At 42.7% G+C, this 17,950-nt stretch overlaps 1 long non-coding RNA gene across 2 annotated transcripts; it reads left to right on the top strand.

The window, feature by feature from the left end:
* The first annotated feature begins 14,505 nt into the window (after positions 1-14,505).
* On the top strand, positions 14,506-17,272 carry LOC134440938 (uncharacterized). Of its 2 annotated transcripts, none has more exons than XR_010033063.1 (4): positions 14,506-14,804; positions 15,573-15,650; positions 15,877-15,943; positions 16,246-17,272. It is a non-coding gene; the product is annotated as an uncharacterized LOC134440938 (long non-coding RNA). The 2 variants fall into 2 exon arrangements; XR_010033064.1 differs by lacking the exon at positions 14,506-14,804 and adding an exon at positions 15,206-15,375.
* The last annotated feature ends 678 nt before the right edge of the window (positions 17,273-17,950 follow it).

Below are 17,950 nucleotides of genomic sequence, written 5' to 3'. Positions count from 1 at the left end.
AATCTCTATCTTTCCCGTCCCTTCAATGTGTCTGTATTTCCTTGGTTTGCTCTTGAAGTCCTTGGCCTACCTTGTGCCTTTAGGACAGGACCTCCCTAACTTTACCATGACAAGACCCCCCATTTACCGGTGAATTCCAGCCAAGGCTTTCCTGATTTTCATAGACATCAGATCACGTACCGCGATTCTGGTCTGACCAGGACTATAACGATTAGCGTTTCCATACAGGAAGAACTTTGTTTCCATGGCCTGGTTAACCCGCCTCCCTCGGCTTGCTACTGGTTGAGGGCTGTGCCGAAGTTTAAACCAAACATTTCTTAGCCCAATAGAATGTCTCTGCTTAAACCACGTCACTGCCTTGAACACGCCTCTACCCAGGATGGTTGGAAATGCTCAGTTGATTGGTTCCAGACAAAGTGGGTGGAGATCCCGCTGTAGCGGGATTGAGCAAGCTCCTGGCCCTACTGTGTGTAGCTGAGCCGAAGGTGTTGCGTCACCAGTAGGACGGAATCTGGCTAAGCCAAGGCACCCCTATAGCCTACATGGGTCGTACCACACTATTTTTTTTCTGTGCAAGCCCTTTCATAACCAGTCTATGTCTGTGTTTATAAAATAACGATGATAATAATAGTATTATTCAGAGATGCAATAGATTAAAATACAGTAATGACGTTCTTAACTAATGGGAACATTGTTGAGCTTATTTTTTATTTATTTTGGTGTACAATTAATCAGTTATTTATGTTGTTTTGCTTTTTCATCCAATTTCCTCTGGCCCCCTTCGCAGCCCCCCAGAGGTCCCCGGACCCCATTTTGAAAACCACTGCTTTAGGACATGTGCCTATAAATAAAAGCATGGCTAATTCATTCAGATGGAAGCAAGACGGCTGCATTGTACAGTATCTCGTGTAAAAGGTGAAACCTTCACATGTATCCATTCCATTGCTCAACACTTCTTCCCACCCCTGCTGCCACAGACCTCAACCCACACAACTTTGCCACCTTTTTCACTGAAAAGATAAGATAGCAAACATCAGTCAGTTACTCTGCGACCCTCCCTCTTCCTCTGAAAACTCACCCTGAAGAAACCACATCCTCTGCTGCAACACTCAGTGAATTTACCCTACTCTCTAGTCTAGTTCAAGTTCAAGTTTTATTGTAGCCATATCAACAGTATAACATATAGTTCTAGGAATGTCTTTTGGTTTGCTCACAAATTTAACAACACAAGTACAAATAGCTAAGACAAAAAACATGAAAAGAAAACAAGAGGGGCCATAAATCGCAGGGAATTACGCATAAGCTTACAAATAAACATTGAAAAGTGCAATAAGACATAATACAGTACATAGTGCAAGGTAAGCAAGAGGTAGAAGGCCAGGCAGTGGAGTGGCTGTAAAGTGCTAGTGCATGTTCAAGTTCAAGTGGCGGTTGGCTTGTGGGTAGTGCTGTCCCTAAAGCGTGTGGTATTGCATGTGATGCTGCGGTATCTTTTATGGTTGGAGTGTGAATAGATGGTGTGCTGGGTGTGTGGGGTCAGAGATGATGTTCTTGGCTTTCCTGGCTATTCTGGTGTTGTAATGTGAGGCTAAGGTGGGAAGACTGTGACTGATGATTTTAGAGGCCCTGCGTACCACCCTCTCCAGTTGTTGCTTATCCTGGCTGGTGGCGCTGCCATACCAGACCAGGATGGAGAAGGTGAGGACACTTTCAATTGTAGCTCGGTAGAAATGTATCATGCTTACCTGACTGACCCATAATTTCCTTAGCTGTCTGAGGAAGTATAATCTTTGGTGGGCTTTTGAGATGATGTGACTGATGTTCAGGTTCCATGACAGTGACTGATGGATGGTGGTGCCTAAAAAACGAAAAGAGTCAACCCATTCCACTGCCTCTAACTCCTCACAGTCCTCTGGAACCATCCCCTCTGCCTTCAAACAAGCTTGAAAACTATTGCCTGGCCTCACTGCTTCCCTTCCTCTCCAAAACCCTGGAAAGGGCAGGTCACCAACTTCCTAAATCAGAACGGACAACTGGACCTAAAACAATCCGGCTTCAGTATAGTGAGTCCTTTGCAGACCGGGTCCAGGTCCTTTGCAGACCCTTCCCTGTCTCTCTCTCTCTCCCCCATTTGCTTCCTGTCAATCACATAACTGTCCTGTCACAAATTAAGGTAAAAGGGGTGAAAAAAGGGGTAAAGAAGTGGATACTCAACTGAATCCGCCTTATTGTCAATAACCAAAGCCCCGAGGACTGCAAGAACAGAAGGACTATCCTCTGTCATCATCCTATTAGACCTATCAGAAGCTTTTGACACAGTCAATCACAATATACTCCTGAGGATACTCACATCCATGGGAATCACTAGAGCTTTCCACTCCTGGTTCAACTCCTACCTCTCTGGACGCTCCTTCAATGTGTCATGGCAAGGAATACTGTCTTCAACTCACACCCTCACCGCATACGTACACCAAGGAGCAGTACTGGGGCCCCTTTTGCAAGCAATGTACATAATCCTCCTGGGACATGTCATTCGAACACATGGGTTCTCCTATCACTGGTTATACTAATGACACCCAGATGCACGTACCTGTCGTTCCAGCCAGATGACTCCATGGTTTCGGCAGGCATGGCCTTCCTCACTGACCTGTCAACATGGATGAAGGAACACCACCTACAACTGAACCTGTCCAAGTCAGAGCTAGTGATCCCTCCCAGCTAAAGAGTCAATCTTTCACAGTATCAACCTCAAGATGAGCTCTGCCACTTTGGCCCCAAACAAAGTCGTTGGCATGCATCTTTATTGACGACCAGCTGTCATTCTCTAACCATCAGTCGCTGCAGGCCGGCCAATTTATGCAACATACAGAAAACCAGACTAACCCAACATGCAGCGCAACATGCAACTACTGGTTCAGCACATGATCATGTCTCACATGGATTATCGCAACTCTCTACTGGCAGTTCTACCTGCCTGTGCAATAATATCACTGCAGATGGTCCAGAATGCAGCGACACGTTTGGTATTCAATCAACCCAAAAGGACCCATGTCACTCCTCTATTTATCGAGCTGCATTGGCTACCACTAGCTGCCTGGATCAAGCACTAGGCCTTGTCCATTTTGTCGTGGTTTCCAATCGATATGTCAATCACCAGGCCATGTGAATATGGGGTAAAATAAGAATAAGTTAGACGAATCATTCAATAGGCAAATACACCGGCATAGTTTGTTGATGGAGACTTTATTAACTCGACTCAGGTTAGGGACATTGTACAAGCAAGTTCAACGTACAAGTTTCCAATGCAATACATCTTAGACTTGAACCATTTCAGCAAGACAACAAGTTTTTGTAAAATCAAAGTTTTTCCCGGAGGCTAAGTTTCCCCAGAACCAGAGTTTTTCTCTGAGACTAAGTCTTTTTCAATAAACTAAGTCCCACAAAACCATAAAGTCGAGAATTACTTACTGCAAAAGCCAGACAGCAATCCGCGAAGTTGATCAACTGAGGAGATGCGTCAGGTTGTCTCTGGGACTCCGTTGGCAAAAATCCTCTCGAGCTCTGGACTGGTCGTCTTTTATGCTCCCAGGTATGGGGCATCTTGTACACCTGACCAATCCCTGTCCTTTGTCCACCTGGATTGACCACCTCTCGGCCAATCAAATCTCAGATGACGTTATGAGATGTCGGGGAATTTTACAATCGTGGATTTATTGACGGGAGTTTTCCAAAAAAGAATATCTTTAAAGGGTCTTTTGGGTTTTTTAATTAGTTTTGAACAGTGACATCATGTGCTCTCCAGAGGCGATTCTAGGTTCAGATGGGGCCCCAAGCGAAAGTGCAAAAGAATGAACATTTGCACCAAAATCACCACTACTGTAGTACAGTATGGGCTGTTATTCACTGTCTAGGAGCTTGGGGGCCCCAAGCGGCTGCTGGTCTTGCCTAGTGGCTAGATACGCCTCTGGTGCTTAAATCATTTTCTTCATTAAAACTGCGAGCTGGTATCAGACCTGTCACCTAGACTTCGTTATCTATAACTTATGTCCAGACCTAACGAAGTTGCAATATGTACCTTACGTGTGATCCTACATGGACAGGGAAACTCCCGTTTTGTTCTTTTGGAGCCACCGTAGCCCCTTCTCCTAACGCGGGCACACGGATGCACCCAAGCAAGGCAGTTTCGGTTTAACAACATCTGTTGCTAGCTGTCATGAAGATACTTTATGGTATGGTAGGACCATAGGCCACTATCAAAAGCAGTTTTAATTGCTAAAGTCGTATTTCTATAGCTGTCACCCTTCTGAACATCCAAGGGGTCCTAGGCACCTAGGCATCTTCACTCCTTAATCTTCTAGGTCGTCGCGCCCCTGGTCTCTTACAGTGGGAACTTCCCAGCGACGGTCTGGCCTCACTTGGACTTTCAGTCAGTCACATTGTATGTGGAGAGGGACTCTCTAATAGTATATGGTGATATCTAGGGATAACCACCTTTATCTTTTTCATAAATAGAGCTTTAATAAGAACCAATTTAACGCCAACCTAATGTACTAATTAATATGTTTTTCTTCTCCTTACTTTAAGGCATAGGCATGTAAGTTAAGGCACACACATACATACACACACACACATGCCCACATACAAGCCTCCCCGTCAAAGCAGTGATGTATACCTGCATTTGGCAGACTGCCCAGATTTGGCCTCTGTCAGGTGCAGCTACTAACACACACACTTTCTTCCTTTCTTCCCTAAGTTCTGCTCTGGTCATAGTGACCCAAGAAAGACCAGGCCCTGGCACTTGGCAAACTGCCCAGACTTTGTTCTTCTGTCTGGCGTAGCTGCCCTCACTAACACACACACTCCAGTTTCTGTGTCTCCGTTCAACATAAGAGAATTATTAAAAGTAAGAACTGAAACATGCAAATATAATAGAAATAAAAGTATATAAAAGTAATAATAGTAATATCAGTATAATGCAAGTAGTATAATATACGGTTCGTTTTTTACTGTCCTTTAGGTGCAAGCACTAACTACTCTGTCATTCTATATACCAGATTTCCTCCACACTTGCCTACAAACCCACCTCAGGAATGGCATACTAAGGCCGTACACTGTAAACCCAGACATCAAATGTACTTACCAAGACTAATTAAAATGCACTAAAAAATAGAAGTTTGATGGCATTTCTGAAGAATACTGAGTATTGACAACTTATTTGAGGAAATAGTTGTTCAGATGAATATGTTTTAGTTGAATGGATTAAATTCATAAGTTTTGGTTATGACCCCGCCTCTTTTTCTTCAGGCTGCACCAACTGGCCTCTACCCAGATGTGGGCAGTTGAATGTATTCCTGCAGTGTGTTTCATGTTAACAGATCGTTTCAAATTTCAACTGACAATATGGCCACGCTGTAGCATCCAATTTTAAATCAGAATATTGCCACCTAGTAAAATTAGGCTATCTTGTGAAGTGCCATTGCACAATTGAAAGTCAAATGCTGCATGACATAATTGACATTGCCTACCATCAACCAGGAACAATGGTAGTGCCCAATCAACCTGTCAATTAGTACCTGCCCTCACTTGAGTACATAGGACTGTTACATTGGTTCATTGAATTACTACCTGCAGCTGCCACATGCCTGATTACTCTGGTCACATGGTTAACTTTCACCTCTATAAAAACTCAGACTGTCACAATGCTTGAGTTGCTTGCCTAAATGACTGGTTCGCTGGCTCTCTGTCCGGCTTGTTGGTTAGTGAGTTAACTGACCGACCAACTGACTGTTTGTTGGCCAGCTGGTTGGCTGGCTAACTGACTCTTTTGGTTGACTGTATGGCTGGTTTGTTAGCTGGCTAGCCATACAACTGACTTGTTTGTTGGTTAGTTGGCTGACTAACTGAGTGTTAGTTGGTTAGCCGGCTCTTTGGCTGGCTAGCTGACAACTGACTCTTTTGGTTGGCTGGTGGACTGGTTTGTTGGCTGGCTAGGTATTTAGTTGGTAGTGAGTATTGTGGTAGCAGGTATCCTTTTTGGTGTGTTGCTTACTTGACATTTCAGGATTGTCTAATTATGCTCAACTAGAGTATTCTGTGCACACTGGTTCATGTACTATCATCCAGGAGATTATAATAATGAAATGGTAATAATACTGCAGAAACTTGAATTTCTCAGTGGTTATGGATAGTTTGGTCTATTAATACAAGAGAGCAGTGTGATGGTCTGGTTCCATGCCACAGTTGTCTCAGTCATGGTGAGGAATGGGAGGTGCCACAATAACATGGTAGCTACCTCTTTTGTGGTGATGAATGGAGGGGCGGGATCATGGTAGTGTGGGTAGGGTGACAGTAACTAACTGTGGTGTGGCCACAGTAAACAGTTACTACTGTGGAAGATGGTAGGTTTAATCAATTTGGACTTAAGTACATTTAACTTAAACTTTTACATATAATGAGTATATACAACAGTTGAGGTCACAAAAGATTGTAAGTTTAATCATTCATAATTACTTAGTTTTTCTAGGGCAACCACTTTTCTGGGTTTTTGTAAGTAAACTCAACTTATAAGGTTTTACAGTGTATATCTCTGCCAGAGAACTAAGTGAAAGTGAAGTGAAGGCCCATTGGGAAACTCCAACTCCCATTGTCATTGTGACACAGCACACAAGTGAACACTGCACACAACGAAATTGCATTTATTCCTCACCCGTGCAAGGGGGCAGCCCTCAATGGCGCCCCTATAGGGAGCAGTGCGGTGGAACTCTTCCATGCTCAGGGTACCTCAGTCATGGAGGAGGATGGGGGAGGGCACTGGTTGATTACTCCCCCCACGAACTTGGTGGGTCGGGAGTCGAACCGGCAAACTTTGGGCTACAAGTCTGACGCCCTAACTGCTTACCCATGACTGGTCCTCAACACAAACTGTCTAGCCGTGCCACCTGCCTGCTCTAAACGATCCCTGTCTAGACTGTTCTGTGCCATTGTCCCTCAGTGGTGGAAAAAACTTCCAGTGACAGCAACACTTTAGGGTCATCTCTCTCAATGAAGAGGGGATGTCTGCACTTCAGCCTTGGTGGTACTCACAGTCGAGGACAGCAGTATCAAGACAAGCTGGGCTACTTCCCAGTGACTAGACCCGGGGATGACTGGAGCACTCAGCAACTTTTTTAGAAGTTTTTTAAATTATTTTGGTGCACAAAGTGACTGACGTTTTGGCGCACCTGCGCCTTCCTCAGAGTCAAAAAACTCTTGTTAAGTGCTCCAGTCATCCCTGGGTCTAGCAGGGGCGTAAAGTATACCCCCGCAGCCCCCGCGAGGCAGGGGGGCCCATACTAAGCGGGGGGCCAACATGGGCCCTTGTCTTGAAGAAACGGGCCCCCTCCACATGATATTAGGCCCTCTTTTTTCATTCGTGGGCCCATTCTTGGTAGCTTGCAGGGGGGCCTGAAGTACTTGTGTTACCCCCGGTCTAGTCACCGCGAAGTAGCCCAGCTTGTCTTCATCTCTCTCCACCTTCAAGAAGCAGGTGAAGACTCCTCTATTCTGTGACCATTTCCTGCACTAATGCTCGAGCTGGCCCAGACCCATGGCATCTCTAAGGCTTGTATGAAGAAGAAAAAAAAAACAGTAACCCAACATGGCATCTGCTCTTATTGCGTTCTGTATATTATTCCCATTGTCATTGTGACAGCACTCCACAGCACACAGTGCTCACTGCACACAATGAAATTGCATTTATGCCTCACCCGTGCAAGGGGGCAGCCCCAAATTACCTTTTGGCTACTAGTCTGACACACTATTGTATTATTGAACAGGAACCATAGTAGGGTACTATTCAATACCAATAAATTATCTTACAGATTTGAATAGAATTTGGAACAGCTTGATTGCTGCCCTCTTTTCTTGTAGTTACTGTAGCAACGAAGTGAAAGCTGTAGTCTGAATGTAATGGAATTGTTTTTTTTTTAATGATATACTTCACATGTACCACAAGGTGGCAGTACAAACAAGGACAAAAAATGTAGGAAGACATGAAGTAGAAGGTAAGGTAAGCGTACCCATTAAGCCCACCAAAATCTAAATTTCTTTATTTTTCAATCATCTTCACATAATTTTTTTGTGAAATATTTTGTTAAATAGTAAGATTTACCTCTCTTCGCAATGTTTGTCAGTGAGTTGATGGATATTTCAAAGTACTATATGAAGATTTTTTACGAGAAAAGTGAAAAGTCTGAATGGGCTTAAATGGTACCATTGGTACCATTTAAGCCCACTTGTGTTCCAAATAAGCTCATATAGTTATTTCTCTATCAAAATACCTGGTGAGGTGTGTGAATTGAGTTTAAACAGTGGAGCCTACATGGCATAAATGGTTTCAGACCAAAAATGTAAGATTTGCTAAAAAAATAGTGCATAAAACCTAATTAAATATTACGGCATCTTTTACTTCATATACTTCATATAATTCTACATCCAAACAGAGAAATGTATTTTTTCTTATTGATTATTGTTAGTTCATTACATTACGCCTTTTAAACCAACAACTTGGGATTGTACAGCACTTTTTATGTCCCTCAAAGGCATTTTTCATAAGCATGCATGCAAACTTGCATGCATTTCAATGGGGTGTACCATTTAAGCCCACCTTGTACCCATTAAGCCCGCCTATACAAAAAGCTATTTTATGGAAATAATCAACTCCACAAAACATTTCATGATGCATTTATTTAAAGACCAATGCCAAACAAACTGGAATATGCTTAGAATTCATACCTAACCACCTTAAGTCTTACGGTAGAGTAAGATAAAGATGGTGTGTGGTTGTATCAAGAAAATATCGGCGTGTGCTCGCTCATAAAACACATCTTTCCATTTGAAGGGAAATGCTATAATTTAGTAAAACACTGCATGTATATATATAAAAATCATTACATTTACCTCTTAGTTTACTAAATATGAAAGTATTTTCAAAACATTTGACTTAAACTAGCTGATATTGTATGATTTCTGACATGTCCCAAAACAGCAAAGTTTTGAGGCAACTTCTTGTCAGTAGTCCTGAGACTGGATTCACTTGGACGGGAATAACTCGACGATAAAAAATGTGATTTGTTTGCAATAAAAAACATTTTGTCAGTTACTAAACCCTTTAATTGGATAGGGTGATGAACAACAAAATTCACCTTTTCCCTTTCTTTAAATTGACCTCAAAGTTGAAAGTGGGCTTAAAGGGTACATGGGCTTAATGGGTACGCTTACCTTACTCAGCTGCCCATTACATACCAGTTCAACACTTTGCACACAATACTTATGTAATGAATTATCAACATTGAAGTGCAGTGATTAAAACCTATATTATGGAGCATGGTAGATATTGTAGGCTATGCAACATTTCGTATTTTCAATTTTGAACACATAACCAAAAACATCCTTCTGGGTAATAATAATAATAATAATACTTTCGTTTTATATAGCGCCTTTCAAAACACCCAAGGACGCTTCACAGAGTGTTGTGTTGGAGAGTGTGAGTGTGTGTGCGCGTCAGTGTGTGAGCATGTGTGTGAATGCGTGAAAGTGCTTGTGGAACTAGCAGCCATAAGCCTCCAGGAAGAGATGTGTCTTAAGGTGTTGCTTAAACATGGCCAGTGAAGGGGCATTTTGGATGTGGTCGGGCAGATTGTTCCAAAGAATGGGAGCAGCAACATGGAAGGCTCTGTCACTGGTGGCCTTGAGCCTGGCACGAGGGACGATCAGCTGGCCCTTGGAAGAGGACCGCAGGGATCTTGAGGGGTCATAGGGGTGAAGGAGGTCACTGAGGTAGTGGGGTGCCAGACCATGGAGGGACTTGAAGGTTAGGAGGAGGACTTTGTAGGTAATCCGTGACTTGATGGGGAGCCAGTGAAGCTGCTTGAGTATGGGGGTGATGTGCTGCCAGGGTCTAGTGCCTGTTATGATCCTGGCAGCAGAGTTCTGGACATATTGCAGTCTGTCTAGGGCCTTGTTGGGTAGACCAAGCAGGATGGCATTGCAATAGTCCAGACGGGAGGAGATGAAGGAGTGAGTGAGCGTCTCCGTAACTGTCTTAGAGAGTGAAGGCCGGAGTCTGGAGATGTTTCGGAGATGATAGAATGCCGATTTGGTGACTTTTTTGATGTGGGAGTGAAATGAAAGTGATGAATCCAAGATGACAACCAGGTTACGTACTTCGGGGGATGGGGTGATGGTGCATCCATCGATGTCCAGGTGGAGATCTCCAACCTTCCTTTGCAGCATTGCTGGTGCCACCACCATGAGCTCAGTTTTATTGCTGTTCAGTTTGAGGAGATTGTGTGTCATCCAGGTTTTGATGTCCTGCAGGCAGTGGACGAGAGGGGTGGGGGGGGATAGAGGGGTGGGGGGGGACAGAGGAGAGGGTTTGGTGCTGATGTATATCTGTGTGTCGTCGGCGTAGCAGTGGAAACTGAGACCATGGGAGCGGATGATACGACCAAGGGGGAGCATGTAGATGGTGAAAAGAAGGGGGCCAAGCACCGAACCTTGCGGAACGCCGTGGCTGATGGTAACTGTGGTGGAGCGTGAGTCTTTGAGAGTGACATATTGTTGGCGGTTGGATAGATATGAATGAAACCAGTTAAGTGCTGTGCCAGTTAGTCCAGTAAACTCTGAGAGCCGTTCAAGCAGAATGGAATGAGAGACTGTGTCAAATAAACAACGTGTACAGCATAACTAGTCTTTCATAATGAATGTTCCAAGGTTCATTTCATTATTAAAGCCTACATTATTTCACTTCATCAGGCATTCTGTATTCTCATTGTGGGTCACACATGATTGCTTTGTAGAGGAGAACAAGGTCTCTCCTCTTTGATCTGCACCTGAACCTATTTATCAAATTGGAAATTAGATGAAATGAGCCTCCTGTTTGTTTGTTACAGTTGTTTCATCCCAGAGATCAATAGTGTTGGAGGCAGGCCCGCCGACAGGGGGGCACAAAGGGGTATGTTGTCCCGGTCCCACGGAGATAGGGAGTTGGTTCCCCATTAAATTGTATGTACAGTATTGCCCATATGAAAAAGAATTATATGATTCATATACTGCAAACATGCATGTTCCTTACATGAAATCGTATAGAAAAAATGTGCCAGATTTGCAAGAGTCACTTATGCGTTTTCTAATATATGTCTATCATGATAGTCGATTATGGCCCCTTTTCGAAAAGAAATACTATATGGAACTTATATGCATGCCGTATAACATGACTGCATGCAGTATAAATTCTTATAAGAGTTTGACATGCCAACAATGCATAATACTATATTATATTGACTAAAACATAGGAGAAAACTACTATATTCCTATAGAAATAATGCACGTTTTATGTTAAAATCATATTGAAGTCTTATTCCATTTAAGTATTGTAGCGGAGGGGAGTAGAGTTGCCCAGCTGGGACTTGAACCGGTGATGGTCACTCCATCACATGGCCTTCCCCTTCGGGAAGCACACCCGTAGCTTCACACACTCATGGTGTCCCTCACGCAACTGCCCATCATGCTTCTCCCATCCAGTGTGCCCCATCATCAATGCTTCACCTATCACTGAGGTCCCTCACACGGGGGTCACCAATCCTGGGGGTCCCTCTCATGGAATTACGGCTCACACACCATGGGTACGCTTCCGATGGCCTCACGGTACCATACCACTTCTGACACCATTTTTAGCGAAGGGGAGTAGAGTTGCCCAGCTGGGACTTGAACCCAGACCTTCTGGGGTAGTAAACCGGGGCTCTGACCGCTACACCAAAGAGCCGCGCTCGTTGGCATGTTAGTCAGAACACACCCACAACCCTAGTGATGGTCACTCCATCACACGTATGTTCCGTACATGTTCCGTAGTTGGATTTTACAGACTTTCTATATTAAGTTTATATGAAGTTTACAACTTGAAATGTCATATTCGTATATACATTTTATAAAGTTTATACATTTAATTATATGCAAACCTTATTTAATTTGTACATTTCTTAAACAGTTTCTGACACCAATATTTATATGAATTCTGCACATTTCTCATACGAAGCATGATACAACAACAACATGGCACAAATACAGCACACATCTGATTGGCATTCATCCAAAAACAGCACTATTTTCCAATCTTTTTACTTATACGAAATATATAAGCCCTTAGTAACATAAATTGTGTATGGCATATATGACTGAAAATGAATAAAAAAATAGCTAGATTTGTATATGTGGGTTTGTGCCTTGTATGACCCTTATAATATTCTTATGGAACAGATATAATCCATATGCGTTTTTAATAAGACTTTTTCATATGGGTGGGTAGGGGGCCCTTTCAGATGACTTTGTCCCGGGCCCAGCAAAAGCTGTCAGCGGCCCTGGTTGGAGGATCCATATCACACACAACTCTCAACAGGGGGTTCTTCATTATTATACGTACATTGCAATCAGGTCATTAAAAATCAAGACCGTGGGTTATCACTGCTGACAAATCTTTTATGTACGGTAGGCCTATGGGGCGTTCTATAAGAGCACACATTATTGGCTTTGCTTTTAGGCAAAACCTTGAGTTGAGCTGTTGAAGCGGGTGGTGGTTCATGGTTTGCTTTTAACCAAACAAAGAATTCATGGAACTCTTTCATTCAATCAATAAGATCGTGACACAATAGTAATGATGGATATCTCTATTTTATGACATCTCTATTTTATATCTCCCTTTTATATTTTTCTAACTTCTTGGTCCTGTGTCTGTATGCATGCAGTCTTCTTTGCACAAGTTCTATGTAGGCTATGTTACCGCTGCAACACATGGATTTCCCGACTGCAGGATAATAAAGGGCATATGGTACTAACTTACTAATGTCAGGAAGTGGTGGGTAGGGGGCCCTTTCAGATGACTTTGTCCCGGGCCCAGCAAAAGCTGTCAGCGGCCCTGGTTGGAGGATCCATATCACACACAACTCTCAACAGGGGGTTCTTCATTATTATACATACATTGCAATCAGGTCATTAAAAATCAAGACCGTGGGTTATCACTGCTGACAAATCTTTTATGTACGGTAGGCCTATGGGGCGTTCTATAAGAACACACATTATTGGCTTTGCTTTTAGGCAAAACCTCGAGTTGAGCTGTTGAAGCGGGTGGTGGTTCATGGTTTGCTTTTAACCAAACAAAGAATTCATGGAACTCTTTCATTCAATCAATAAGATCGTGACACAATAGTAATGATGGATATCTCTATTTTATGACATCTCTATTTTATATCTCCCTTTTATATTTTTCTAACTTCTTGGTCCTGTGTCTGTATGCATGCAGTCTTCTTTGCACAAGTTCTATGTAGGCTATGTTACCGCTGCAACACATGGATTTCCCGACTGCAGGATAATAAAGGGCATATGGTACTAACCAGTGGCGGTTTTGGGGGGTATGATGTTGGTAAGCACAAATTCTGTAACCAAGCCAAACTAGTGGGGTCTCCCCCAGATGAGATTTTTAAAAAAATAAAAACGCTCCTAAATTGTGAATTTTGACCTCTTCAGACAGCTCCCTAGGCTACTAAGTCATTCTACCACGTTGCATTTGACATCCTTCACTCCACGACTTGAAAATACAATCCAAATGTTCGCGTTGCATCTTACAGCAATGCATTGAACAGAAAAACACATCACTGACGGTCATCATTCCAGAAAGGGTTCTTATTCTTACTATGTAGAACTAATAGAAATGAAGTCAAGAGTGGCCACCAGCATGCCGTTGCGACCAGGGTACACTCACTGTAGCCTACACGAGAGCTGCTAAAAACTTGCGTAGGCCTGCCGTTAACTTCAAACAGGTTAGGGCCAAAACATACCAAGGCGGAACGGAACGGTCGCAGGACGGACGCGGTCTTTCTGCTTAGTTTTGGCCGGCGTGCTTTTCTCTGCCTTGCACACTGACAGCGTCGGCGTGCGCGGCCAGTCCTGTTCAAAACCCTCCCCACAGCTAAAGCTAGCGTGCTACTTTGCCATTCATTTGAATGAGACACCGCCGGTCGCCGGCGTGAAAAATACGCTCGAGTTCTATTTTTCAAATCCAGCGCGGCGCGGAGCCGGCTCCCGCGCCGCTGACGCCCGACTACCACCGGTCGGTGTGTAAGGACAGATAGGTTTCAATGTATTTTCACTGACGCCGGTAAAAACCGCGGCCGTTCCGCGCCGCGTTACCGCCTTGGTGTGTCAGACCCCGGGAAAGAGAGACCGCAGCCCTTCTGAACAATTGTGAAGTGAACCCATGTATGGATGAGCGAATGAACCCGTTCCTAAGCCGCAAGCTTCATCAACAACCAAACATGTTACAGCGGACAAATATAACCTTACCTTAAAATGCTGTCTTGACCGCAGAAATCCCAAACTTTCACTTAATCCACACGTTTTCGAAATTATTATCCACGTTCCCGTTTGTAATCCATGTGATATCATAGCTAATCAAGAAAAGCATACACACTAAGAAATGCTGGGTTGTTTTGTCAACCCAAGTGCTGAATAACAGCTGTTGGGTAAACGTGTTGGGTTATTCTAATGCAGTGTTGGGTTACTCTAACTCAATATTGGTACAGTGGGGAACATCTATGCTACTCTACTGATTGGGTTATTAGTTAGGTTACACAATAACCCAGCTCACTGGTTTATTGTACCCAACACTGTGTTGCCCTGCTACGTTTGAAATCAGAGTTCCCTGCAGATAACGTTCTTTCTGCCTGCCCGCCCTGGAAGAAGTGAACTGACCGGAGTCTTCAACAAAAATGAAGGTTTGTAATGTGTTTTTACTGTTTTGTCTCCAGCTAACTTTAGTTAACTGCCTAAAGCTGATAGATGTGTGATAGCCATTCGTTCATCCAACGCATTCCTTATCTTCCATTCGATCGATCTATGAAGTATGAACCCATTGAATAAGAAGACCGTTGCCCAAGGTAGTCTCTACACAAACCTAAACCGTTGGTTACTCTCAATTACCTAAACCAATGGAAATGGAGTCAACTAATCTAATCATAAGAAACATTGGAATGAATCTCGTCTCGAAACCAGATGGGATGAATTTTAATTTCACGAAACTCGCCTGTAACTTCAATCTGAGTCCAACCGTCTTTTGGTTTCCACGGTAACTCTCGACACAAATAACTGGCCGCAGTGCCGCCGCTCTGAAGTTGGTCTCTCGGCGGGCCAATATTATCAACTCTCTGCCGCGAGTTCGCGTGGAATAAGTAGCACAAATCAGCACAAGTTAGAGAAATTAATAATAACAACAACGGAAAATACGGACGTGCCGTGTATCCCTATTCAGTTGTACTAATGCCGCTGGCATCTGCAGCTCTGCTCAAGGTAGGCTAGTTCATGGCTGGTGCAGCTAGTCTGTGTGGTTTTAGAACTAGCTTAAATTCAGATAAGCCTGGACGTCCGCGAAGTGGGCTTCGATATAGACATGTCAGGACGGTTAACACAGTATGTCAGCGAGCATGGTATAGCTACTACCTCTGGTTTAACAACAATGTGGCTTTCTATTTGCTATATGATTGCAGCTATGAAAAAATGGAAGGAGACGTCCAGGACTGAACAGAGCTGTCACCTGTCACAGTGCAGTGCACCGACTGACTGACGTGAGTAGTGGGCCTTATTTATAGTTTTCGGTGTGGGCAGGCCAAAGCGAATACGGTGCTTTTCAAAGAAAAATAATGTATTGACATTGGTGTAAGGCAATGACAGACCTCCTGGGTGTAATGTGATGAGCATAGCCTACTTAAAAATATATTTTGCTGCAACTAAATGGATGCAGCCTATTATTCAGTTAGAATAATTTCAAATGTGTTTCTCACCATTTTTTAGGCTATTTGCTTGGATGTTGCTGAAAGAAAGGAGGCATTCTTCATTGTGCAGCACTAGCCTACTGTGGGTAAGTCACTGTTTTGTCCGTGTTGCAATAGTTTGGCTACCACTAGTGCATCCTTATACACTTAAGCCCTGACCAAATTGAGTTTCATTGCTAGTGATTTGACCTCATTCAATTGGATCCTCATATCAGAAGCATTTTTGTTTTCTGATATTTGTTTTTAATAGCCAACACTTTCTTTACTAGCTAACACTTTCTTATTTAGCCATTTATTTCACAGATGGTCTGACCTGTGTCTTGCAATGTCATCATCATTTTATAATTTTGTAACTAAATGTTGCATGTGTGTTTTTCTTTTCATTCAGAGGCCGAGAGAGTTTTGACGAGGCTTCTGTACCCAGGAGGCGGAGGCAGCAATGCCAGCTTCAATGCGCACAGTCCTTTAAAAGGGACACCCAGCTAAGATTTTATTGCAAATTCTACACAGAATGCACTGCTCTATTTGGTTTTGGAAACACTGTGTATTATTGTAAGTGTACACCAGGGGTGGGGAACCTTTTTCATTTGAAGGGCCACTTCAAATTACTCTGAGGGCCGTGAAAGTCCTCCGAGGGCCGTACAATTAACACAAACTAGGATTTCCCCCTGCACTCTAGGCCTATATGGAATGCAGCCACCTTAAAACAGACCTTAACTTCTATATGTCCCCTGAATATTATATTGTATTGCAAATGTTTCTTTTACAAAATATGCCATATTTCATATGAAGCTGCATAATATTAAAATTGTCTCAGGGGCCGCAAACGGCCCTCCAGACATAGGTTCCCCACCCCTGGTTTACACCAGCAAATTCATGGTGACACTACAATGACCTCAGCTATTTGGTTGTTTCTAGTGTTTAGGTACTGTCACAAAGCAGTCTTACAAACACATTTATTTATCTCTGTATCAACATTGAGGTTCTCATATAACCTTTCCCCATTCTATTCCCAAGTAAAAATGTGCTCATAGAAACAACTTGAAGGCATAATGCCCTTCACTTTCAACATGGGTCTTCTTTGTAAACTTTGAAAGTGTATATTGAAAAAGTAGGCTGTATTATTTCTCTATATTAGTAAATAATGAGTTTTCCATAATGTGCAATGCTTGAAAGTGTTTCCCAGTGTGTTGTTACCCTATAATTTTTCAATTTTTTGTGTCCATGTTTTTGAATAATATCCCTTCCTGCCTTTTTTGACTGTATGATAACATGTCTGTTATATTGCTCTATTTTATATTTAAATGCAATCCTCTTTGTTGTGTGAAAAGTGTGAAAACAAAATGGGACAATAAAATCAATGTATTGCACAAACTGGTGTGCTTATTTTGCACAGCCTGTGTCACATATAATAAGTGATACATTTATTGGGTAAATTTAACTTCATAATTAAGTAATTTAAACAGAATATTGGGGCTGTATAACCCATATATAGGATATGATGTAATAACCCAACAATAAAGTACATTCAATATAACGGTTTGGTTAGAAATAACCCCACATTTGAGTTAATTGTTTTACTCAACCTGTTGGGTTGAAATTTATAACCCAATTCATTGTATAAATACAACCCAATGCGAGGTTGGTCCAATAGTTACCCAGCACGGTAGTAAGAATTGGGTTATTTTCAACCCATCATTTCTAAGGGTGTATTGTGCTGCCGTTTAGCTATTCTCTTCATCTAACTGACGGTGTGTGGTTCATGTTATCTGCATATTTCATTCGTTTCTTCTTGATATGTCCCAAAGTTCTACTCCATGATTTGTCCACATCCAAAACACAAACGTTTCTTGAAAACTTTGATTGCAGTTCAAATGTGTTGTCAGTCTTCGAGATTATCATAAAAGCAACTGGCTTCAGTAAAAAATGTAAACATCACGTCTGCCTGAGCTCTACTTCCTGAATCCAATGTAAACGTAAGGTGTCAGATCGAGTTATGATTCATCAACTCATCTGTCAATCATATTTTCCGGTGCGCTATTGGTATGAGCACAATCAAAATGTGCTTCAAAACGTGGCGGGGCATCGGCGGA

This window comes from Engraulis encrasicolus, chromosome 24, assembly GCF_034702125.1.
Source record: "Engraulis encrasicolus isolate BLACKSEA-1 chromosome 24, IST_EnEncr_1.0, whole genome shotgun sequence".
NCBI classification, from domain to species: Eukaryota; Metazoa; Chordata; class Actinopteri; order Clupeiformes; family Engraulidae; genus Engraulis; species Engraulis encrasicolus.
This window is presented reverse-complemented; position numbering and strand designations above follow the sequence as displayed.